Here is a 24,995-nt window from a genome sequence, read left to right as displayed (position 1 = left end):
CAAACCAGTCAATCCTAAAGGAAATCAACCCTGAGTATTCATTGGAAGGATTGAGACGTAAGCTGAAGCTCCAATACTTTGGCCACCTGATATGAAGAGGTGACTCATGGGGAGACCCTGATGCTGGGAAAGATTGAGGGCAAGAGGAGAAGGGAAGACAGAGGATGAGATGGTTGGATGGCATCGTCAACATAATGGACTTGAGTTTGAGCAAACTCCGGGAGATGGTGAAGGACAGGGAAGCCTGGTGTGCTGCAGTCCATGGGGTCGTAAAGAGTCAGAGACGATTTAGTGACTGAACAACAACTAAGCCATCAGAAATGAGGATAACAATTTTTTGTGTGCGTTACCTTAAGACTGAATTTGAAAAGAGAGTTGTTTCTATGGGCTCAGGCCAAACCTGCTGGAAAGAGTAGTTATTTAAGCAAGCTGTTTCTTTACATAAAATGTGATTTTTAAACCATGATCAAAGTGACTTAAGTAACATGAAGCAGAATTGCAGACTTCTTTTCTCTTCCATTTCTGTTAGTAGAGGTGGCTCTCTTCATGATGGATTTGTATTTTTAGAGTCTCTCAGGAGGCACCCCAATTTATCCTGAAACAAAGGAATGAAATGCAAGGTTTATACACACCAGATATTCTACAGTTTTTGCATGCTCTACTTTCTTCAGCAGATGAACCACTTCTGACAATGCTTGCACTGTCCAGATAGAATCTTCTAATACCATTGGGACCTCTACCAACTCTCCTCTCTCTCTAAGACTTGGAGCCACGAATCCTTTTTGCTTTCTGATGGGAAACTCTTTCCTGGCCTGGGAGGGTATGATTGTCAAAGATCTAAATATTGCAGCCACATCATTGACTGAGTGTCTTAAATGCAGGGCCAATTAGGGGAAAGCATTAGATAAAGCCACTGACCCATTAGGAAGCCTGCAAAGGTTCCTCAAAGCCTTTTCATCTAAAAGAGAGCTGTGGTTAGAAATATAGATGGAGTCATCCTCAGGGATCTGTCTGTTGAAGCGTTTCACAAGTGGGAGACTTCACGTTTTGTAACATTTCACGGACTACACCATACAGAGGAGCATTGGTCATCTATTATTAATATGTTAGCTTGACTAGTCCTAGAGTGTCTTTGTACACACTTTTTAACTCCTTCACTACTGATGATACTTTTACTGGAAGGCAGGGATTTGGGGGTATTAAGATATAAATAATGGCTCAATTTTCTTTTAAGACAACACAAGTACAAAATATTGTTTTTCTTGGTTTGTTTTTCTTTATTAATAATACACTAGCTTGGTATTTTAAAATGTGGATGGATTCTAATTCATGATGCTTTATTTTTGTTCCATTGTATTGAAGAAATTATACTATTTGCATATTTTAGAAGACTATACTAAAGCTGAAGAGATAATTATACTTAAATGTATTTCAGACATTTAAGTTTTATACTTTTTATATTTTTAGTCATCACAAAATTTAGTTTGCTTTTGAAATGTTGATTAAAAAACCAATGAAAGGTTTAAAATGTCCTTTAGGAGAATGGTAGTTCAAGCTATTTTTTTATGAATAGAAATATACTTCATTATTTGCTATGTATTTTGCATTACATTTAATTAAGAGGTCATCTGAAGTTTAGATTTGGGTCCAGTTTCACCTGCATTGCCTATGTGCTTTCCGTGACCTGTAATGAAAGGAAAAGCAGGAGAGAACCATTACTCCACAGGCATCAGAATTATACTGATGGACAAGTAGCCACAATTTTGTCCAAGGAGCTCAAGTGAGTACTGGAGGCTGACCTTATAGAGGGGAATTCACAGCCGCATGACGGAATTAGTGCTGTAAAGACAGCATTTAATGCGATGTAACTTAACCCAAGATAGCAGTGGAAAGTCAGATGATATTAGGAATAGATTGTCTGAATTGCAGTAAATATGAGTGAAAAAATAGTGCAGTAAGTCATGGCAGATTTCATAAGCTTCATCTGTAACCCTGAGGAATCAAATCCTTGGACATTTCTGGGAGTTCTTGGTAATTGGACTTATTTTTTCCCATCACATTCAAATATAGGGGGAATGATGTTTTTGACAGGGTTAAACTACATATTCATGTATAAACTCCATTGCATGCAACAGTAACAATTTGCAAGAAAGTCCTGGAGATAAGAATTTGAGCAGTAATAAACAACAGACAAAAGCCAAATCAGCAGTGTAATATTCTTTAAGCAGCAAATATTGCAATGCGTAAATGTAAGCATGGTATGTGGCAATCCTGTCTAGGCAGCGTTGATCAGAAATATTTAAACAAAAAAAAGGTGATAGTTTCATATTTCTCAGAGTGAAACATTTTGAGAAATGTATAGTTCAACTTCAAGGGAATGCTAATTCAGAAATTGTTCAGAAGGAAAAATGAGGATATTTGGATTGTTTAGCTTAATGGTGAATTATTAGCATCACAAGGAACTGTTGCAGAATGCTGAAAGGAAAATACCCTCCTCCCCACCCCATCTTCTGCTGCTTTCATCTCTGTTTCCTTCATCCCTGGAATCATTGTCCTCCTCCACCTATTCTGATCCACCCCAGTTACTGAGCCAATATTGACAGAAGAGTAGGTATGTCATCTTCAGCCCTTCAACTGGTTACAGTTAAGACTTTTAAGTCATATATGTGAAACTCTATTTCTTTAAAAAAAATTAATTAATTGACAATTAATTTTCATTTTTTACTTCGCTGGGTCTCTGTTGCTTCCCTTGGGCTTTCTTTAGTTGTGGTGCTCTGGCTTCTCATTGCGGTGGCTTCTCTTGTTGTGGAACACACAGGCTCTAGGCGTGCAGGCTTCAGTAGTTGTGGCTCATGGGCTTAGCTGCTCCACAGCTTGAGAGATCTTCCTGGACAAAGGATCGGTGGATTCTTAACCACTAGCCCACCAGGGGAGTCCACGTAAAACTCTATTTCTTAGAAGCAGAAAGAACGAAAGATAATGATATAGCAGGATGCTAATAATTCAGCAAGAGAAACTTGGACACCTTATAAGATGGTCCCTTATTCCTCCTTGCCCATTTGGTTCCCAAGCTTTCTTGGTGCTTCCCAAGATCTGACAACTGCTAGCTTGTGCTTCTAACCTATATTATTGCTCTGGGCCTGTTCATATAGTAAGATACAATCGATGATAACTTAGCACCATGTTTAGTTACATTTGTTGCTTGTGCTTTCCGCATCCATCTCTTTCTACAGACAAAGATGCAGACATTGAGGCTGACATACTGACGTTCAGCCTGGAGACCCTCCCTCTGTCGACCCCAGCTGCAGCTTTATCTGTTCAGCTGTCCATTATGACGGTAAAATTACAACCTAATGGTATCTGCGCTGCTGCTCCTGTGACCACCATCTGCCTGTGTCACGTCGTGAATTCTCTCCTCAGTTGTATTTTTGTGAGCGTGACACTCTTATGGAGGCTCTCAGAGGCCACCTGGAGCAGTGTTTTATGATCTGGACTTTCCCACCCATGTAGCTGAGGAAGGAGCCATGTGAAATTTCCAAAGCAGCCACTTCCTTGACATAAGAGAAAAGTGGTATCAGAAACTCACACCTTATGGCACTGCACGGTGGTTAAAACGGGTGCATAAAAGGTGTCGTTCCAGAAAACCAGTTTGACGTTAATTTAGGCGCATAGGTGATCCATCCTGAACTGTCTACTTCCCAAATCATTGTTTAAAATGACTACCTGGAGCTTGAGAGTAGATGCCTGTTTCTTTCTACCACTCCATTTGCTTTTCACTCCTGTAAAGCCACGGTGGTGGCTGCTCTGTAATTATACTCTTCTACCAAATGGCTGGCGTGATCAAACTCAGTATCCACTTTTATCTGAATAAGTTGTGAAGTTTACTGGAAGAAGACTTTGGAAATGGTTTCTGTGATGATTTAAAGAATAGAATAGATTGAGGCTACTTTTGTCTGAAAGGATTGATTCAGTCTGTATTAGTGTTCTCCAGGGGACTAGAACCATTATAATATATATTTGTATATCTTTATATATATATATAATGTATTATATATGTATATGAGGAAATTTATTACAGAAATTGATTTATGTGATTATGGAGGCTGAGAAGGCCTCACCTGCTGTTGGCAAGCTGGAGAACCAGGAAGACTGACGCCCAAGGACAGGAGAAGATAGATGTTCTAGCTCAGGCAGACAAAGCAAATTCTCTCTTCCTTAGCCCTTTTGTGGGGCTTCCCTGGTGGCTCAGATGGTAAAGAATCTCCCCACAATGAGAGAGACCCGGGTTTGATTCCTGGGTTGGGAAGATCCCCTGGAGAAGGAAATGGCAACCCATTCCAGTATTCTTGCTTGGAGAATTCCATGGACAGAGGAGCCTGTTGGGCTACAGTCCATGGAGTCGCAGAGAGTTGGACATGACTTCAGTGACTGAGCATACATGAGCAAAGCAGAGGAGAGACTCAAGCTCTGCATCGTGAATGTCTAGACTCAGGTTCTTTCTACTCTGCTGACAAAGCCTATTTGTGTTTGCTGTCTGTTGTATTTAGATGATGTCGAAACCTGGGAAAGTCTGACCCAGGGAGACTGAGTGATGCCTTCTTTCAAGTAGGTAATGTGAACTACCTTAACCTATCTATGCCCAGGTAATTTGATTTCTGGAATGTGGGCTTACACTTGTTTTCTTATCTGGTCACTAAGACACGAACCCTCTTTGCTGCTATCTGAAAAGCATCCCCTATACAACATCTGTCACTGTCATTGCTGCCCTGGGGGTCAAAGGTCACCTCTACTATCATAGGATTGGGTGTAATATGTAGACAGATGTATTCTCTTTAATTCTGCAATCTAGAAAACCATTGTTCAATAAGCCCCCTGCCCATGGTGGATAAGTATAGCTTGAAACTTTCCTAATATGGCAATGCTATTGTATAGATCAGCTTACAATCAGCTTCCAAAAACTATTTTCAACCCCAAAGAGGGCCATGCAACCACATTCAAACACTTCTTTGCAACAGAGCTCTTTGGTAAACTGAAAATTGCCCAGTTTATGGAATTTTCTCTCTATCTTATGGTTTCTCATATTCCAATTCCCTAGAAAATTGCTTTGAGAAAAATGAGACAATATATCTCTGGAGTGGTCCATTTTTTTTTTTTTTTCATTCTACTGTGAAGCCGGGCATACAATCCTAATTATCTTTGACCATGTTCCTTTTTGAAGGAGATATTCTCTTCTAGTTTATGCATACATCATAGCAAATTATACAAGGCTCTAAAAACAAGCTTTAGGACATTCATCTTTAATACCCAAATATGTAGACTTTATTATCACATTTCTGAAGATTTCAGCACTTACAAGCTATGTGAGTCCACCCACAGATATTTTTTTCCTATCACAGCCTTATAATGTCAGTTATACTCAATTGTAAGTTAATTCAGGTCAACAACTTTGACTCGTGTCATTTGATAATCTCATTAATGTTGCTGACTGCCTCTCTATGAAAGACCCCAGCATGTTCATAATTAAACATTCTCATCAGAATCACTCTTTCATGAGAAGTCATAAAAAAGAAAACTTGAAGCAAAACTGACCTATCTTCTAAAATTTTCTGTGTACTTTAGATTAAGTAAAACAAAAAGTAATAATAATTAGCATTGAAGTACAAATCACAGAGTCAGACATGACTGAGCAGCTAAACACAGCACAGCACAAATAATTCAAAACAGTTTAATTTGATTTTACTTCATGTAGAGGACTTCATGCTTTTCTCCATTGTTTGGTAACCCGGATATCAAGTTTTTATTTTGAGAACATAATGTGATATTAATATTATAGTACTGAAGCTTAGAGTGCCTTGTGAAATCATTTATTCTTACTGTTCTTTTGAAAATTTATGAAAAGCTTAAAAATTGGTCATAAAAACCTAATGAATGTTTTTAGATGTCACTCATAAAAACATGCATATTTCTATTTTCTTAGCATCAAACATGAAACATATTCAGAGTAGTCTCTCTAAAATTTATTTCAAAGTATTTACAAGCTGTTTTAGTTTTAGTTAGAAACAATACAGAGACAAAGGTCAAATGATAAATCTCAGCAGATTTGCTTCTGCCAGGGTTGGAATGCAGCATGAATAAGATTTACCGTGACCCAAACTTTCAACAGAATAGCTCATAACAGCTAGAGAGGGCCACAAATGAGGTGTTTTCTTCTTTACTGCACTCAGCTCTCTGACTTATTTGTTCTTACTGTTGTCTTTAAGCCCAAGGTTTGTGGCAGACCCTGAGCCTGGGAATTTCAGAAAGAAAGCTTTACATGGGACTGACTCAAGGAGCAAGTGAAAACATCTTGGTATGGTTGTCTGGGATCCAGCAGCAGGGTGTGCCTGAGAGCTAAGGCATTAAACAAACGCCAGCTCTGGCCTGGTAGTATGCAAGTTACCGTGGGAGAAGAATTTCAATACGATTTTATCCAGGTCAAGAATGTAATGTTTTCATAATGCTCTATTTTCCATGTAGTAAAGAACTACCAAGGGTTGTATTTTATTTATTTATTTTTTTAAAGAAAATGGTAGATTTTAATTTAACCATACCAATGACTATAGTGAATGTTATTGGTGTAAACATAGGGACTGTAAAATCGTATGAAGTAAGAAGACCCAAATATATACTTTTTACAAGAAACTGCATGAAGGGCTTCCCTGATAGCTCAGTTGGTAAAGAATCCTCCTGCAATGCAGGAGACCCCGGTTTGATTCCTGGGTTGGGAAGATCCGCTAGAGAAGGGATCGGCTACCCACCCAAGTATTCTTGGGCTTCCCTTGTGGCTCAGCTGGTAAAGAATCTGCCTGCAATGCGGGAGACCTGGGTTCAATCCCTGGGTTGGGAAGATCCCCTGGAGAAGGGAAAGGCTACCCACTGCAGTATTCTGGCCTAGAGAATTCCATGGACTATATAGTCCATGGGGTTGCAAAGACTGAGTGACTTTCACTTTCACAAGAAACTTAAGTTGTTGATCAGTCGCTAAGTTGTGTCCGACTCTTTTCGACCCCATGGACTGAAGCACACCAGGTTTCCCTGTCCTACACTATCTCCGGCTGTCTACTCAAACTCAAGTCCACCGAGTCAGTGATGCCATCCAACCATCTCATTCTCTGTTGCCCTCTTCTCTTGCCCTCAATCTTTCCCAGCATCAGGATCTTTCCCAGTGAGTTAGCTCTTTGCATTAGGTGGCCAAAGTATTGGAGCTTCAGCTTCAGTATCAGTGAGTATCCCTCCATTGAGTATTCAGGGTTAATTTCCTTTAGGATTGACTGATTTGATCTACTTTCTGTCCAAGGGACTCTCAAGAGTCAAAGAATACAATAGATTAAAAATACAGATTAAATAAAGTTATATGATGCAAGTCCGAGGGTTGTAGCTTAATATTTTCAGGATGCTCAGGGGTGCATTGGTCCATTGGTATAATAGCACTAGAAAGGAAATAGAGTCTTTTTCCTTTTTTAAAAATGATGTTTTAGAGGTCATCCACCACAAGCCCTTTTTTCTGAAAAGAGAGAGAATTAATTTCCACTCTCCTGTTTCTTCAGAGGGTGAGCTGTGATGCTGAACTCCTGTGGTTGTCAGCTTTCTGCTCCACCACACTTAGGGAAAGTCCACAAGGATCTGCGGTGAGCCCCAGGCAGCTTGCCTCCTGGCTGTGGTTGAAGGCTGGGTTACTCTACTTGCAGAGCTCAGCCAAGCAATTCATAAAAATGTGTGGCTAATAGCAGAGGTAGTGACTGGTGGTTAAATGGTAGAAAAAAGTCTGCCCTCCAGCCAGCCTCATATGAAACAATGGGATCAGAGTGCTCTGATGTAAGAAGTGCTCAGTGAGTGTGTGTGATGCAAGTGCATAAAAGAGGGAATGAACGGATGGTCTTCTGGAGTGGAAGTGGATCCTAAGTTCAGTAGGTCACTCCCTTTCCTCTGGAATTCCCACAATGTCTCATCTCCCCTCGTTCTTCACCCTTCCCCTCACTTGGGGCATTGGGACCTGTGTGGTGACGTTTTGGTTGCTCCGGTGATGGGAGTTGGGCACGGATGAGGTGCTACTGGCCTTTAGGTTCCTGTAGGGCAGAAATGATCCTTCAGTGAATAGGAAGTCTTGCACAGTGAGAAAGTCTTCCCTAAAATGATAACTAACATCCCGCTGAGAAGCACCGAATCTCCATCTAGGTTCTTTGATAGGAAGATCAAAGACAAGAAGCCATCACTTCCTCAAGTAGCCAAATATCTTGTTGGACCTGCCGTTGTTCAGTTGCTCAGTCATGTCCAACTCTTTTTGACCCCATGGCCTGCAGCACGCCAGACTTCTCTGTCCTTCACCATCTCCCCAAGCATGCTCAAACTCATGTCCATTGCATCCCTCAGTGGTGATACCATCCAACCATCTCATCCTCTGTTGTCCTCTGCTCCTCGTGCCTTCAATCTTTCCCAGCATCAGGGTCTTTTCTAATAAGTCAGCTCTTTGCATCAGGTGGCCAAAGTATTGGAGCTTCAGCTTCAGCATCAGTCCTTCCAATAAATATTCAGGATTGATTTCCTTTAGGATTGACTGACTGGATCTCCTTGCAGTCCAAGGACTCTCAAGAGTCTTGTCCAACATCACAGGTTCAAAAGTGTCAATTCTTCAACACTCAGCCGACATGTGACATTCAGAAAAAGATTTCCTGATGCTTAGCTAAAGCCTTCAAAATTCACCCATTGGTATCTGCTCTGTCCTCTAAAGGAGTGGAGAGACCCGTCAGCCTCCTCTAATGTTATTCATACAACTCATTTACTGACCATCCCCATTCTGATTATTTTCCTCAGGATTGGAGAGGTTTTCTTTTGTCCTTGTTATGGTGGAATATTTAGAACTTGACCCTGTCCTCTGACTATGACTTGACTGTACTGCATAAAGAGCACCTGGAACCTTAGTGACCAAGGCTAACTTCTGACCTAGTCACAGCTGTTACTATTATTTCTATGAATATAACCGAAGACTGTGTTTATCATTCTTGCTTTTTATCAGCTGACCATTAAAAATTCCAATCTTATTCACATCAACCATTGACAATCAGAATTTCCATCATCAGGGGTGGTCAAACTTTTTCAGTAAAGAACTAGATAATAAATACTTGAGGCTTCTCAGGCTGGCTGACCTCGCTGACAGCTACTTCACTCTGCCTTTGTAGCCAGAAAGCAAAGGTGGACATGACATAAATCCTTGAGTGTGATTTTGTTTCAATTTTATGTTCTTTACAAAAATAGGTGGTAGGCTAGATTTGGCTCCTGGGCCACAGTTTGCCAACCGCTGTTCTGTACTTAAAGATTTATTAGATTAAAATCCAAATGTGGTACTTTATTTATTATGTCTGTTTATATTATTGTATTGATCTCAGCCAAATCATACAAACCAACTGAGCACCTCTTGAATTCTAATTACTCAAGTTCTGTTATTCAGTAAGAATTAGGTTCTTTTTCACTTTGTTTCACCTAATATGTCACTTTTGTGCTTTTATCTAGTCATTCCTCATACCCAGAACAAAGACACCTTGCACAGAATAAAGTAAAAAATAGACCCTAACTATGTAGTAAGTTTTAGCTTACGATGACTAGCCATCTAAGTGATAAATATTTTATTATAATAGTTTCATCATCAATTAATTCATGAATCCACACCAAAATTCCATTATGCACCACAATTATTTTTTTCTTTGTAAGAATCATGAGGGAGTTGTGTGTATTTTCTTCCTGAAATCAAGATGTATGTTTATTACAAGTTCTTGCCATTCCACTCCATTAATGCCAACAAAACTGTATTTCTCATATAAAACTGGTTTATAGTAAATTAACTGTTTACTCATATATTCTTGCAGCTTGCTGAAAGTAGATGAAATCTCATGAGTCCTACCCCTATACCTCCTCCTTTTGAGATATTTGCCCAAATGGGGTTTTCATGCCATTGTTGCATGACTGTGCTTCTGAGATCACAGTTATGTGTCTCTTAAAACCCTCTGTAGAGGAGGAAGAGTTACCAGGGTCTTAGCATCCTTCTTCCTTCTTAAGGACTTCCTGGATCACTGCTGATCTCCATCAGACATCCTGCAGACATTCCAAGTAACAGAAAGGTAAACTAAGAAGCTCATATCTAAGTTTGTCTTTATTTAATAGAGTATTCTCTGTATTGATTACCTGTTATAAATAAATAAACCTGAAACTTATGTGATACAGGTGGCCAGAGAGTGGAAGTTAGTCAGATAAGTTTTTAACCTGCATGAGGAATGAAATATGAAAACTAAGAGGGCTGTCAACTTATTTTTCCTGAGGTAGCTTGCCCTAGACATGTACTTGGCACTCATCTGTTACTCTGACACCCAATTGCATCCCTTTTGGGAAAAAGGATTTTTTGAAGCTGTGATAGTTCAGGGTTTTTCATTGCTGCGAGTGTGCCTGTTGTTTCTTGTGCTGTTAAAGATTCATGTCAATGTATGACAAAACCTACTTCAATATTGTAAAGTAATTAGCCTCCAACTAATAAAAATAAATGAAAAAAATTTTTTTTTAAATGATGAAAGACTAAAAAAAAAAAAGAGTAAAGCAGTGATGTGGTATTATAATAGGGAATGGGTCCGGGGAACTGAGTTTCACTGGGATTTATACAGAGGCAATGTGGCATTTTAAAGGGAGATGAGAATCCAGGGAGTGGGTGAGAGGGGTGCTCTGTAGAGTTGGGAAAGTGAAAAATTATAAAAAATGGCAAGGGATAGTTGGTCCATGGGAAGGGTTTGCTGACTGCTGCATATGATTGAATCCTGCTTTCTTTTCAGGTGTTGGCTGGAACAGACAGTAAACTCTGCCAGCAACCTTGAGTTTTCTCAGGCAGGCACTTTAAGGGAAATTAGGGTCATCCTTGGGATGCAGCCTTGAGCTATTAGAAACTGTGTTAGTGTTTGTTCAAGTCCTTGTAGGCCAAAGTTGACTGGTCTATTCAAGAAGCAGGCTCAGAGGAGCCTGGCTAGAATTTTCAAAGAGCACCTTTGTCAGTATCCTTCACTAATCATTAGTGAAGTGGGTGCTGTGTTATGGTCTCTGATCACCCCGAATCAACTGTGATGATACTAGACTCTAGGATTCCGTACTGTGATACTATTCAGTTGGGCCTGAGACCTGTACTGTAAATAAAGACCATTACTTTTTAGATGGATGCTCTGAGGCAATGTGTGTGTGTGGGGGGGTGTGGTGTGGAGGAGTGGGGGGAAGTGTGTGCAGGGAAGTCTCTGGTTGCTTTACATATTTTGTGAGCTCAATTTTCTTTTAAGGTGTTTGGAATATTATTTCATGTTCCATCTTCATTTAAGGAGAACTGAGTATGTAAATCTGAATTTTTTTCTGCCATTTTCCTCAAGTTGTAAGCCCCTTACTTCCACAGTCATAAACTGACTTCTTTCTTTTTTAAAATTATATAAATTCTGCCATTTCCAGTTTAAAGACCAGTTTTGGTGACCAACAGAGTAAGTGCTGTAAAAGGGGTCAAATATTATTTGTGCTAAAGGAGTAGGAAAGCCTTTTATAATTTATATTTAAAGTGTTGTTTATATAATTTTATGAATCACAAGGCACAAGTTTTGTGGTGTTATAATATTTCTAATATAATTCCATTATTAGTAAACTGTTCCTATGAATATTTTAATTAATTTAAATTAAATTAATTTAAATTTTAGTTTAAATTTATTTTAGTGTTGAGTATGTATTGAATGATGTACATTGAACAATGTTCACTCTTCTGAACTTGAAGCTTATCATTCATTTTCTTCTTAGGTTTTCCCATGACTCTTTAGATGCTGAAAAATGATAAACTATTTGAAGCTGAAACTTAGTTGTGTAGAAAATCAGGGTGTCTTTTTCTTGAGTTTAAATAAGACCCAGTATGTTAGAAATGTAGGGGAAAAATTCATATTTAAGAGAATGACATGTAAATAGTATATTATGTCAGTTCTGATTTTTATTTCTTTAAATTAGTAATTAAAGGGAAGTAGTTTTGAGTGGCAATGGCACCCCAGTCCAGTACTCTTGCCTGGAAAATCCCAGGGACGGAGGAGCCTGGTAGGCTGCAGTCCATGGGGTCGCTAAGAGTCGGACACGACTGAGCGACTTCACTTTCACTTTTCACTTTCATGCATTGGAGAAGGAAATGGCAACCCACTCCAGTGTTCTTGCCTGGAGAATCCCAGGGACGGGGGAGCCTGGGGGGCTGCCGTCTAGGGGGTCACACAGAGTCAGACACGACTGAAGCGACTTAGCAGCAGCAGTTTTGAGTGTTGACAAAGCTCTACATTGCTAGGCAACATTGCTAGACTTATGAAGAAAAACTAGAAATGAAGCAATAATTGTACTTCTGATTACCTCAAGTTCTATCCTAATGACCAGTTATAAAAATGAGAGATAGTATGCTATAAAGTATGTATATGCTTCATATTAATTTTATATTTACCTCCATATTCAGTTTTGCCTATTAAAATAAATTTTTTTGTCTTAGGTTGGCAAATTTTCCAATTTATTAGTTCATCTATTTCTTTCAGGCAATATTCAATAGAGTGCTAAGAAAGGTTAAAATTAAAAGGCCAGGAATTTATAATTACTAGCAGTCATGCATAAATTATTGAGGATGGTAATTTTGAATGCTTTATTCATTAGAATAGTTTCAATTTGTTCAAGTCAGTCATCACAATAAAATTGTGACTCTCTTTGGACTTCAGCTAATATGTCTATGCTTTAGAATTCACTTAGTATTTCTATGCAATGGTGAATAAAATGCATATTTTCTCATCACTTTTCTGAATTTTATTTTTTCTAATACTCCATACTTTACCACAAAAAATTCTATTTCTTTGATCTTTGACTTACTTATTTTTTCTCTTGATTTGTATAATTTAATTATTTGCTAGTAATAGCTAAATTTTATTGATCAGTGAATTTCAATTTTGAAATGCCCCCAAACCAACTACTTTTGAAATCAAGGATAAAACAACTTAATTTTTTAAAATTAAAGACCAGATGTGTTTTAGCTAAATTCTTAATGAATCTGTCAACAGTAATTGGATAGAATATTATATAAACAAGATATCTTTTTCTTCAGGTATCTTCTGGGTCTGTGTAGTAAGTTCCAATTTGTAATGGACAGAAAGAGGTTTGTACTTCTGAAAGCTTCTGGTTTACTGCAGAATTAAACTTCGATCTGGACAGATTTGTAGTGATGTATATAGGTGTATTGGTAAAGAATCTGCCTACCAATACAGGAGATGCAGGAGACAAGGATTCAATCCCTGGGTTGGGAAGATCCCCTGGAGTAGGAAATGGCAACCCATTCCAGTATTCTTGCCTGGAGAATCCCATGGACAAAGGAACCTGGCAGGCTTTAGTCCATGGGGTCACAAAGAGTCAGACATGACTGAAGTGACTGATCACAGTACAGCGTGGATTTGGGATGTATACTTGAGTACAATTCACTTTATTTATTTTTAAAATCCTTCTTTAATTATCTGTAAACTTCTGCTTCTGGCAGATGAAGTAGCTGGTACTGAATTTTCTCTTTAACATAAACAGTTGTAACACTGGACAGAAGAGAAAGGACAGTGGTTCTCAGGCACCAGGCAGCAGGTAGTGCAGGGCTATGACCCCGACAAAGGGAAGACTCTACATGGTACTTTCTGAATGAGAAGCAGGGTCTAGAGCCCACCCAGACAGCAGACGTGTTGCTGACTTGAAGAAGCAGGTGTTGGAGGTCAGAGCTGAAATTTGTGGAGCAGGTAACAGAGAATGAGATGCATGGTGAGAAAGGAGGAGCTGATGAAGTTACATCTCAAGACACTGGCTGGAGCTGGGCCACAAATAGCAAAGAATAGCATCAGAAATTATAAATAGTTGGATAAGTGTTTTTCTTTATCTCTTTAAAAGGCAATAAAAATAATGGCATTGTATTATGGGTTTTATATCACATAGAGATATAAAATATATGAAAAAGGTGGTTCAAATAGATGGAATTATACTGTGTAAAATTCTTATATTTTACTAAAAACATTATGATACTAATTAGGGTAAAGGATGTACAACAGACCTGCATGCAATTGGTTTATTAAGTTTTAACAAAGGCACCAAGACAATTCAAGGGGGTAAAGAAAATCTTTTCAACAGATGGTGCTGGAATATTGGATAGACATATGAAAAAATATGAATTTTGACCTCTATTTAATTCCAATCACAAAAATTAATTTGAGATGGATCATAGAGATAAACATAAAGGCTGAGCTTCTAACATACTGAAAGTAAACTTGAGAGGATAGCATTGCAACCTTTGAACAGGCAGAGACAGTGTACAAAAGATAAAAGGAAAAAACATGATAAATTGTACTTCATTAAATAAGAAACTTCTGTTCATCCAAAGACAAACTTTGTAAATGAAAAGACAAGACATATGTAGAAAATATTTGCATTACACCTTCCTAAGAAGGGACTTGCATTTAAGAACTAATACAAACCAATAATTAAAAGATAAAAGCTGAATTTAAAGATAGACAAAGGAGTTGAAGAGATACACTCAAGGACATGTACAAATGACAGCAAGCATGTGAAAGAATTCTCACAGTTATTGTTCATCAGGGAAATCAAGTTAAAATTACAATGAAAAACTATTTCTTAGCTATTAAAAGACTGCTCCACACAGGGTGTGGAACAACTGGAAGGCCCATATATGGCTGGAAGACTGTAAAAAGGGAAACTTAAGAAATGTGAAGTTTCTCAGTAATTTTAACATATCCTTACTCGATTCCAGAATTCCACTCCTATGTGTTTACACAGAAAAAATATACATCAAGACAAAACCTTTTACACAATTGTTATAGTAGCTTTATTCAAAATATTCACAAACTACAAACAACCCAAATATCCCCAAATTTCTGAATGAACTGCTGGTGCACTCAATAAATAATATGAACGTGAGTTTCAAAAATACTATAATGAAGGAAAGGAGACAGACATAATCTTCTAGAAAAAGACTTGGGAGTTCTTACTGTATAATATATTTAAGTTCAAGAACTTTTTTTTTTTTTTTTTTAGTTCAAGAACTTTTATAGGAATAGAAATAGTCATGGTGGTTCCTTATGGGTGGCAGAGGAGGAAGAAGCTATGGAAGGTGGCAAGTGGGAATGGAGAAAGGTCTATCTCTGTTGGGCTGTTGGCTAAAGGGGTGTAGACATTTGTCAAAACTCATTGCATATAATTGTAGAAAAAAGATCTTTGCATTTCTCTGGTGTGTTTCTTCATTCAAACATATGTTTAAGTGTTCAGTGTAGATTCCCTCTTAATACTTTAAAGCTCTGAATTTTGTGTTTTTCTCATTTGATAAAAATTATCTTTATGTGTTTCAGTTACCTGCTAATTAGCTTTCCTAGTACCTCATTTTGATGTCTGTAAATATTTCACTGTCAGCAGCCTTTAAGTTGTGTTCGATCCCTGGGCTAGAAAGATCCCGTGGAGAAGGGAAAGGCTACCCACTCCAGTATTCTGGCCTAGAGAATTCCAGGGACTGTATAGTCCATGGGGTCGCAAAGAGTTGGACATGACTGAGTGACTTTCACTTTTCACTTTCAGCCTTTAAGTCAGCTTCCCTGGTGGCTCAGATGGTAAAGAATCTGCCTGCGGTGTGGGAGACCTCGGTTTGATCCCTGGGTTGGGAAGATCCCCTGGAGAAGGGCATGGCAACCCACTCCAGTATTCCTGCCTGGAGAATCCCAAGGACAGAGGAACCTGGCAGGCTGCAGTCCATGGGGTCGCAGAGTCGGAAACGACTGAGCGGCTAAGCACAGCTTTAAGTCAGCTCTGTGTTTTTTCCTTTCAGTAGAAAGCATGTTAGTGAAGAGACCATTTCTCCCATCTTGTTAACTGTAATGTCCATTCTCTGTAATGACCAATTGATTGCTAATAAATTTCTCATGGACTCCTGAAAAACAGGTAATTAGATGATTTTTCTTTCAAGGTTTGTCTTTGCTTTCATTTGTCCTGAGGATTTCAGGCTATAGGGAATACACACACGTAATCCCCCTTAGAGTTTCAAATACTTTGTTTATTAGGCAAATGGTTTGACAGAATACATATACATGGACACAGACCTGTTTAAGGAAGATGCCTGTGGTGCCTTAATGGCTCTGCAGATCAAAAGAGAGGAGAAGAGAACTATGATAGTGCTCAAACCAGAGCTGCTGAAACCACACCAAATATAATGGAAGCTGTGCTCATTACATACCTTCCTGAAACCAATATTCTGGAATGTTTTCGTTTCCTGAATTTTCAAATAAAGGGATGCTATTTATGCTTACATTTGCCAAAACTTAAAGATTGAAAAGTGATTAATTTCAAGCCACAACTTAAAATAGTCTACATTTTTGGTGATATGTAGGCAAACATTTTGCTTTTAAAAATTTTGTGTTTTATGTACTCTGGGAATAAGTATAACAGGCCTATGAAATTCTTTGATGTCTTTGGAGATATATTTATCTATTTTTAATAATGTGTTGATTTAAAGAGAAGTCATACAGCAAGCAGCACAAAAGCAGCAAGAATTATTAAGATTGATATGTGAAAATTAGAGTTGGGAGATATTCTTCTTATACTTGGAAAAGCTACAGTGCCTCCCTAAATGTTCACTATGAATTCCTTATTCTACTTTACCTTTCTTAGATCTTGAGACCACAGTCCAGAATGCCACCTGCTTCCTCTACTTCTGGATGACTTTCAAACTGGAGAGGGTGGTCCCTGAAAGAGTATAGAAAGGAGGTCTCTTCTTAACATAGCATTGGTGCTGACTGTCTCAGAAAATCGTGACTTTGGGACTGTGGGAAGTTTTCTAGTTTTTGGTCATTATAACCCTTGTGAAGAGGACTTAGGGAAAGAAGGTGGTGTCCCTGAGATGTTCACCTCGGTCGCTCAGTCATGTCCAACTCTTTATGACCCCATGAACTGCAGCACACCAGGCTTCACTGTCCATCACCAGCTCCTGGAGCTTGCTCAGACTCATGTCCATCAAGTTGGTGATGCTATCCAACCATCTCTCCTCTGTCATCCCCTTCTTCTCCCGCTTTCAATCTTTCTGAGCATCAGGGTCTTTTCCAATGAGTCAGTTCTTCGCATCAAGTGGCCAAAGTATTGGTGCTTCAGCTTCAGCATCAGTCCTTCCAATGAATATTCAGAACTGATTTCCTTTAAGATTGACTGGTTGGATCTCCTTGCAGTCCAAAGGACTCTCAAAAGTCTCCAACATCACAGTTCAAAAGCATCAATTCTTTGGCACTCAGCTTTCTTTGTGCTCCAACTCTCACATGCTTACATGACTACTGGAAAAACAAGGGCGTTGACTAGATGGACCTTTGCCAGTAAAGTAATGTCTCTGCTTTTTAATATGTTATCTAGGTTGGTCATAGCTTTTCTCTGAAGGAGCGAGTGTCTTTTAGTTTCATGGCTTCAGTCACCATCTGCAGTGATTTGGGAGCCCAAGAAAACAAAGTCTGTCACTGTTTCCATTGTTTCCCCATCTATTTGCCATTAAGTGATGGGACCAGATGCCATGATCTTAGTTTTCTGAATGTTAAGTTTTAAGCCAGTTTTTCACTCTCCTCTTTCACTTTCATCAAGAGGCTGTTTGGTTCCTCTTCACTTTCTGCCATAAGGGTGGTGTCATCTGCATGTCTGAGAGTATTGATATTTCTCCCTGCAAGCTTGATTCCAGCTCGTGCTTCATCCAGCCTGGCATTTCACATGATGTACTCTGCATACAAGTTAAATAAGCAGGGTGACAATATACAGCTTTGACGTATACCTTTCCCAATTTGGAACCAGTCCATTGTTCCACGTGCAGTTCTAACTGTTACTTCTTGGCCTACATACAAATTTCTCAGGAGGCAAATAAGGTGCTCTGATATTCCCATCCCTTTAAGAATTTTCTACAGTTTCTTGTGGTCCATACAGTCAAGGCTTTAGCATAGTCAATGAAGCAGAAGTAGATGTTTTTTCTGGAATTCTCTTGCTTTTTCTATGATGCAATGGATGTTGGCAATATGATCTCTTGTTCCTCTGCCTTTTCTAAATCCAGCTTAGACATCTGGAAGTTCTTTGTTCTTGTACTGTTTAAGCCTAGCTTGGAGAATTTTGAGCATTACTTTGCTGGTGTGTGAGATGGGCAATTGTAAAGTAGTTTGAACATTCTTTGGCATTGCCTTTCTTTGGCATTGAAGTGAAAACTGACCTTTTCCAGTCCTGTGGCCACTGTTGAACTTTCCAAATTTGCTGGCATATTGAGGGTAGCACTTAACAGCATCATCTTTTAGGATTTGAAATAGGTCAACTGGAATTCCATCACCTCTACTAGCTTTGTTCGTAGTGATGTTTCCTAAGGCCCGCTTGACTTCACACTCCAGGATGTCTGGCTATAGGTGAGTGATCTCATCATCATGGTTACCTGGGTCAATAAGATCTCTTTCTATAGTTCTTCTGTGATTTCTTACCACCTCTTCTTAATATCTTCTGCTTCTGTTAGGTTCATACCATTTCTGTCCTTTATTGTGCCCATCTTTGCATGAAATGTTCTCTTGGTATCTCTGATTTTCTTGAAGAGATCTCTAGTCTTTCCCATTCTGTTGTTTTCCTCTATTTCTTTGCGTTGCTCACTTAGAAAGACTTTTTTTGTCTCTCCTTGCTGTTCTTTGAAACTCTGCATTCAGATGGGTGTATATTTCCTTTTCTTCTTTGCCTCTAGCTTTTCTTCTCTTATCAGCAATTTGTAAGGCCTCCTCAGACAACCTTTTTGCCTTTTTTTTCATGGGAATGATTTTGATCACTGCCTTCTGTACAGTGTTACTAATCTCTATCCATAGTCTTCCAGGCACTCTCTCTATCAGATCTTATCCCTTGAATCTATTTGTCACTTCCATTGTGTAATAGTAAGGGATTTGATTTAGGTCATACCTGAGTGGTCTAGTGGTTTTTCACTAGAGGAACATTCAGTCTTTTTATATTTTCTTTAGTGTTGTCCTTGCTGTTCTGGTTAAGACGGTGGATGTGTGGTGCTTAGTTTCAGAGTATGGCTCATTCAAGACCCAGCAGCAATGATGCACAGTTGGTAGGATTTTACTAAGAGGAAAAGGGTAAAATATGAATGAGATGCAAAAATAAACTCCCTAAGTGGGAAATCCCATATATGTAATTATTTAAATAGAAGTCAGTCAAAATTCCTAGATAGGTTTGGTGCAAATGACTTCAGTGACATCTGAACTCAGTGGTTTAAACATGGATCTGTGAACAAGCTGGCAGAGAAACTGACCTTTAAGTTTTCAGATTTTTTTTGTGAAAAGTAGCAACACAGTAATTTAAAGCATTGGTCCAGGCTGGCCCTAGAATGACTCTACAATTTCAAGTATACTACGATTCCTGGAAAATAAAGAGACATTGTCCTAGCACTCTTCAATATGCATCATGAAACTTCTCCTTTAATCTTTCTCCTGATATAGTCCAGGCCACCAAAATACAGACATTCACTGGAGAAGACAAAATCACTGTAAAATCTAGACTGGATGTCTTCTAAGCCATTGATCTGAAATTGCTGGCTGTGAAATCTTGGCAGAAGAATGTTTCTGCTGAGTTGTATATTTTATGATATGAAGGAAAGTTGAGAGAATACGCAAATGTATGTTGTGCTCAGTTACAAACATAGCCATCTGCTTTCTTTTGGAAATACTAGTTTTGGGATATCCCATTATTAGTAACTGTTATTAGTAGATTCCCTTAAGGTGTCCCTGGAATGAGAGTTAAAGAGGCTGAGCCTAAACCAGCAGAGGCTGGAGTAGATTTTGGGGAGCAGTTCATCAGAGGTTGCCTGACCTCCATCCTGGTCTGTCTCTCCTGTCCCCAGCTGGGCTCTGCAGTGGCTTTTAGAGCTCTCTGGGGCACCACTGTTATTCCCCCCACTGCCCGTTTTTGATGCCACCTCCTGAATTGTGAATGAAACTTGACACCCTGAGGGCCTTCAGAATCCATCCCCATTCAGTCCCTTTTCCTCTGGAGTTAATGCATTGTTCAGTCACTCAGTCGTGTCTGGTTGTTTGCAATCCCTAGTCCAGAACAGGGCTCCTCTGTCCATGGGATTCTCCTGGCAAGAATACTGGAGTGGGTTGCCTTTCCCTTCTCCAGGGAATTTTCTGGACCCAGGGATCGAATCTGGGTCTCTTGCATTTTTAGAAGATTCTTTACCATCTGAGCTACCAGGGAAGCCCCTATCCAGACTTGATAGATGAGGGTAACACACACCCCATGGAAATATCTGTACCAGGAAGCTTGAAAGCAACTGCAGTTTTCTTCACTTAGGATTTTACGTGATTTATCAACTCAATTTTCTATACTTGCATGTTGGAAAGAAAGACTAAATTAGACACAACTTTTCTCCTAGAAAATTGAATCTGTGTTTTCTGCATGTGGGCGTATTTATTTATGGGGTATACCCTTCCATTCCAAGACTTTTGGTAAAAGTCTTACATATTTTTTAAATGCAAGATAAGGTACTTATTTATATATGCATCCCAATGTCTAACCAAGTTCTTGGTGTCCTGCTGATAATTAATGCTTATGGAATCAAATTGAGCCTAAAGTAGAGCAGAGAGTTTTTAAAACACATTTTAAATTTTTTTCAAATTTTATACTGGAGTGTAGTTGATTTGCAGTGTTGTGTTTGTTTCAGATGTACAGAAACATGGTTCAGTTATTTATTTTTTATTTTTATTTATTTATTTATTTATTGGTTCAGTTGTGCATATACATAGATTATTATTTTTCAGATTCTTTTCCCATGTAGGTTATTACAGAATATTTAGTAGAGTCCCCTGGGCTATACAGTAAGTTCTTGTTGATTATTTTTTATGTAGTAATTTGTATAAGTTAATCCCCAACTCTTAATTTATTCTCCCGCCTCCACTGAGCAAAGATGGTTTAAAGAAAGGAAATGATCATACCAGATGTCTGCAACAGAATGTTGTCATTGGACCATTATTTGCCTCTGAGCTTCCTAAATTCTACACAGTATTCCCTTTGTGATAAATTGTTCATGATTTAGTTTCTGACAAAGAAGCATATAACCCTTACCTTGAAAAGATATAAGAAGAATATAAAATTTATCTAAGCATGTTTCATGTAAAGTAGTGAAGAAATGTAATGATCAGTATCCTTGACTATGTTTTCTTTCTATTTGTATGAAAGAAGATACAGAAATATTTTTAAGTGAGCAATTCTCATGTACCCACTCTCAAATGTAGAAGGCATAATACGACACCATCCCATTTCAGTGAAGGAATTCTCTGTGGACCAGAGATAATACTGTTCAGGAATCCTCTATTTATATTACAATTTACTATGACAGAACTTGCATAATTTAAATGAATGAATCTCTATTAAACTATCATTTTCAAATATTACTGTTCTTGGCAAGTTCCCAGCACGGATCAGTTCATGAGTCTCTAACAAGTACATGTAGCCCAGCTAGTCAGTGATTTTTGACTAAAGAAACAATCCTGACATGAAGAGGCAAGGTTGACCGTCAGTGGTGGGTGGGTTAGGAGCCTGATCTGTGTTGTTAACCAGATAGAAACCAGTTCATTTTGGTGCACAACTGAGGCACTTAGGTGCTTTCATGTAGGAACTCATGGAAACAAGTCAATGAGGTTTATCTGCACTTGGACTGTGTATGTGTGTATGAGTGTGTGTGTGTGTGTGAGCCCATGCACATGTGCGTGCATGTACTCAGTCATGTCTGAATCTTTGCGACCCCATGGACTATAGCCCACCAGGCTCCTCTGTCCATGGGATTCTCCAGGCAAGAATACTGGAGTAGGTAGCCATTCCTTTCTTCAGGGTATTTACCCAACCCGGGGATTGAAACCGGGTATCCTGCATTGCAGGCAGATTCTTTGCCCTCTGAGCCATCGGGGAAGCTCTGGGTTTATTGGTGCTGCTATAAATTGTCACTGATTTCGAGAGGGTCTTCAACTTTCTCTGACTCCAAACTGCAGTGACTTCCATACATTTCTCCACCTTCTTCAGATCCAGGCTGTTACACCTCATTCTCTGCCCCACTTCCCATTCTCACCCATCCCAAAATGTGACCATCAGCTAGGCCTTCCATCATCTCTGGGCCATCCATCACTCATTGGTCTCTCTTTTCCACCCACTAGTCCACCTTTCTATGACTGCTTCACCTTCTAGTTAAAAAAATTTTATTGGTATATAGTTGATTTAAGTGTTATGTTTTGAGTGTACAGCAAAGTGAATCAGTATATACATATACATACATACATTATATATATGTATGTATATCCACTCTTTTTTAGATTCTTTTCCCATATAGGTCATTACAGACTATTGAGTAGAGTTCCCTGTGCTATACAATAGGTCCTTATTAGTTATCTGTTAATATTTTATGTTTGAAATGCAGTTAATATTTTATGTTTATGTTATGCAGTTTTTCTGAACATTTCCCCCTTCACAGAAGAGTTTAATGTAAATGAATTTTATCATTACACTTTTTCATGTACATATAGGATCTGTAGTCAAGATAATTTGAGAAAAATAAAAGCTGTGTGAATTTAGAAGTTAATAGCCATTCATTCAGAAAGGAAAGTCTCCCTATATATTACCCCATGTCTTCTTGCTTCCTTTATTTAACAGACTTTACAGTAATTCCACATTTAATATATCAAAAGAAGTTTTTTTAAAAGTTACTCTTGGACATATGATGGGTTTCTCAGTTGGCTTAGCGGTAAAGAATCTGTTTGCTAATGCAGGAGATATGGGTTTCATCCCTGTGTGGGGAAGATCCCCTGGAGGAGGGCATGGCAACCCACTCCAGTATTCTTGCCTGGAGAATCCCCACAGACAGAGGAGCCTGGTGGGCTATGGTCCATGGGGTCGCAAAGAGTCAGGCACGACTGAGCAACTGAGCATGCACGCATTGGCATGTGACACCAATTGTCCAATATGCAGATGCAGAAAGGCATGATATTTCACTTATTGCTTTTGCTGCATTTCTACACTGTACCTTGTTATCAATTTGTAATATGTTTTTAGTTAAAAAATGTGTGACTTTGAGCTTGAATGTTGATCAGGTAATTCTAAATTAGAAATTTGAGGAATGGAAGTGCTATCTGTCAACAATTATAATCAGAAGAAGAGTTATTTCCCTGTTATTAATGGGATCTGAGTGGCGAAAGGATTTTTACATCTTGTATCAGCTGTGACATGTTGTTGCTTGACCAGAGGCTTTGTTTGTATCATCCAGTTGAACCAACCTGAATTTGCTTGTGTGATGGGGCAGCGGGGGGGGGTAGTGTTTGTATGTCAGTTGGCAGGGGTGGGGGGAATCCCTCTGGAGAGGTAACCTACAATAAACATGAAAAAGATGTTTATAATTACATCAAACATAATTGTATTATTTTAATTCCAAATAGACAAGAAGAGCCCTTTTTGGAACAGATGTATTATCAAAATTAAATTAAAGGAGAAGCAACAAATGAAATTATAATCTTACTGATATGTCACTTACCTCTATCTGGGGAATGTAATTTGATAAAGGTAGGTATGGATGGCAATGAGATTATCCACTCAAATGGAGAAGCAAGGACAGACTTCAGTCAAAAGTTTAATTTCTAATTAGAAAAAAATAAAAATTATGTTCAATTTAAATTTCATTGCTACCATTAAAATGTATAGTTCTAGTAATTACAAATAAATCAATTGTGAAACAAAAATAGTACAGGTGGAATAAACAAAAGGAGCTTAAAAACTATCCTATGCAGCCAAAATCATGCTGCCAGTAGTCATGTATGGATATGAGAGTTGGAACTTAAAGAAAGCTGAGCACCAAAGATTTAATGCTTTTGAACTATGGTGTTGGAGAAGACTCTTGAGAGTCCCTCAGACAGCAAAGAGATCAAACCAGTTAGTTCTCAAGGAAATGAGTTCTGAATATTCATTGGAGGGACTGATGCTGAAGCTGAAGCAGCAATACTTTGTCCACCTAATGTGAAGAACTGACTCACTGGAAAAGACCCTAATGCTGAGAAGGATTGAAGGCAGGAGGAGAAGGGTATGACAGAGGATGAGATGGTTGGATGGCATCCCTGACTTGATGGACATGAGTTTCAGCAAGCTTCAGGAGTTGTTGATGGACAGTGAAGCCTGGAGCGCTGCAGTCCATGGGGTCACAAGAGTCAGACACGACTGAGTGACTGAACTGAACTGATTCAGCCAAAGTAAGTTTTTTATTGCAATTTTTACAGTTTATCATAAATTTTAATTTTTGACATCAAATAGGAAAAATGACAAAGCATATTTTTCACATAAATAATTTGAAAGGTTTAGAGAATTTATAGTCAACCACCAAGGAACATTTTTGGTGAAGCAAAGAGGGTGCATTGGGGTCAGAAAGCTGACATTTGGTTCACTGAATCGCTGTTATTCCTTAAATGTGTACTTTTGCTTCTTCTCACTTAGATTTTGAGGTTCCCTTAATATCCTAACCATTATAAAGTGCCAATTATAATGAGAAAGAGAGTGTGTTAGAAGCAAATAAAGTGTACATTCTGATGGTAAACTTAGTAGCTGTTGTGTAGGCCTATGAACATAAGACCACCAAACCTCATAAAGAATAAAGATTTCAATATGCAAACAGAATGGTCATTGCTTTATTTTTAAAATATTCAATATACAAAAGTATGAATTCTCTGCAATCTAATTCGTATGTTTAATGATATTAAGTCAACATCTAAAAAGGAAATTCTGTAAATTCAAAGAAATTACTCTAAAGTTCACTTGAAGAAAGACTTTCCTGGTGGCTCAGATGGTAAAACGTCTGCCTACAATGTGGGAGACCTGGGTTCAATCCC

General features: G+C 38.6%; 1 protein-coding gene across 1 annotated transcript in view; it reads left to right on the top strand.

The window, feature by feature from the left end:
- Positions 1–24,995, top strand: part of NKAIN3 (sodium/potassium transporting ATPase interacting 3) — a 513,211-nt gene that overhangs the window by 12,074 nt on the left and 476,142 nt on the right. The window lies entirely within an intron of this gene.

This window comes from Muntiacus reevesi, chromosome 12, assembly GCF_963930625.1.
Source record: "Muntiacus reevesi chromosome 12, mMunRee1.1, whole genome shotgun sequence".
Taxonomy (NCBI): Eukaryota; Metazoa; Chordata; class Mammalia; order Artiodactyla; family Cervidae; genus Muntiacus; species Muntiacus reevesi.
This window is presented reverse-complemented; position numbering and strand designations above follow the sequence as displayed.